The sequence below is a fragment of the Olea europaea genome, unplaced genomic scaffold (genome assembly GCF_002742605.1).
Source record: "Olea europaea var. sylvestris unplaced genomic scaffold, O_europaea_v1 scaffold190, whole genome shotgun sequence".
Taxonomy (NCBI): domain Eukaryota; kingdom Viridiplantae; phylum Streptophyta; class Magnoliopsida; order Lamiales; family Oleaceae; genus Olea; species Olea europaea.
The window spans coordinates 140,931-143,041 of NW_019236807.1; the positions used below are offsets into that span (position 1 = coordinate 140,931).

Here is a 2,111-nt window from a genome sequence, read left to right on the forward strand (position 1 = left end):
AAATATGCTCGAAGCTCTTGCTTGAGATATTAACAAAGATTAATTTTCACTTAATCTGTGTCAATTTGCACCTTATCCCAAAGAATTAAACTATGAGTTAAGGTTTCTCCATTTATCATTTATTCTTCTTTCAATTTCTTCGGAAGTAGTTGAATTATCTTTTGAGAAATTTTCTCAAACAGCACCCTCATGAGAAAGCAAATAACATGTAAAGACCTATGGAATGGTTAGAAGAGAAAGAAAATGAGAAACTGTCCAATTAACTAAATATCTTACATCACAGAATTACTGAAGATGCAAAAATTATCTTTTTACAATTTCGTTTCAGATTCTCGTGTCTCAACTCTTATGATACACGACCTGTCAGTACGAGAGACCATTGCAATTATTGGTAGAATAAAGGCATTCGGAATTCCCCGGTCAAGCAGACATTACTTTTAAGACGAGTACGAACATATCCATGTTTAGGAGTCTTTTGGAACACTGATAGGTGGAGAATAGTTGCAACAAAAGTAATAGAACAATACATGAAAATAGTAACTGAAATGTTATCAAACTCATGTCGATTTTATCGGTTACAAAGTACCTTAAGTTCCATCATCTTCTCTTCTTCAATAACAGTGCAGAAACAAGTGCCTTCTTTTCATTGCCCTGATGGCATGTTTGTAGCAATATAATATTAGATCATAACTGAAAATGTAGTACACAAAACTTTAACTTCCTTATTTAACACCGTCCATTACTATCAGATCCACGTCCACCTTACAGACCATGCCGTGTTTGTCAACCATATAAATTCTAAAATGGAATGTACATAGAGTTACAAGTCTGACCATGGTACCCAATTGCTACATAGCTGGATGTAGTAATAGTAATCCCATCTGCAAAGGAACGCTTAATAGTTAATAGGTCAACCTCAGTTGCTGTGTTATCAATTCATTCAAGAATGAAAAGATGAATACCTTAAGCTGATCATTATAATTAGAAATACTGACCTACAAGTTACAAGAAAATTCATGTAAGTAACAAAAGGTAGATTCGCTTTATGTTAACTAAACATAAGCTAATTTAAAAAATGGTATTTTTGTGAAGGCTCTCTCTTTCATTAACGTTAACTCGAATGCAAGAGTTCATTATTGCAATTCTTACAGGCTTCTAATAGAAGAAAGAGTCAACTATAACACATCAAATAAGGTCTGGATCCAAATCATACATCATTTTTGTAGTCACCATTTCGAGTTCCCTTAGGGTCACTGAGGTGAGCACCCAGCTATAAATTTCAGGGTTCCATGGGATTAATTGAGGTACTCGTAAGTTGACCCGGACACCCACGATTATAAAAAAATAATAATAAATAAATAAATAATAATATTGTAGTCATTATTTATCTTTTTTGTGAACAGTTAGCAAGAAAGAACAACATTTATCCTCATTTATGCTAGTCTAACTACAAATTTTAGTAAAATGCACATGAAACTTTTACCAAATTGTATTTACCTAATCAGATTATATTCATATCAAATACACCACAAATTAGAATCATACACATGCATGCACATACACGATACATATGCAAACACAATTGTGTATGTATATGCTTAATAATTTATATTTCATGAAAAAAGAATATACCTATGTTTAAATGATTGATTTATAGCTCTTGAGGCACCAATGCATTGAAACATGTAGTCTGTAGCACTTCTTTTTAATCTTCAAACTTTGTATGCTTTGTTAGCGCATCTTTGGTATGTGAATATAAACGAGTCATAATATGAGTGAGTAGTACTTCCTGGTCGTCCCATTCTCTCTCTGAATTCACATCCAGTTCAAGTCAAATTCTTTTTTTATTTATTTTTACTTTTTTACTTTAAAATCTTTTACAGTCAAATTCAACTACTATTCTATCTCTATCTGACTTCACGTCCATTTGAAGTCCAATTAATTCTTACTTTTAAACTTTTCAATCTTTTAAAGTTAGATTACAACAAACCTTAGTGACGTGTAGCAGTGAAAGAACAAACACACCAAAAAGAAAAATAGGGGACGCCACTTAGCACAAATGGAAAAATAGGATCATTTGGAATGGTTTTTCAGCTGTTCATCTGACATCA

General features: G+C 32.4%; 1 long non-coding RNA gene across 1 annotated transcript; it reads right to left on the reverse strand.

The window, feature by feature from the left end:
- Nucleotides 1-718: 718 nt before the first annotated feature.
- On the reverse strand, nt 719-1,017 carry LOC111378919. Its single transcript, XR_002699937.1, has 2 exons — nt 963-1,017; nt 719-881 (listed from the first exon to the last, which is right to left on the reverse strand). It is a non-coding gene; the product is annotated as an uncharacterized LOC111378919 (long non-coding RNA).
- Between the last annotated feature and the right edge of the window lie 1,094 nt (nt 1,018-2,111).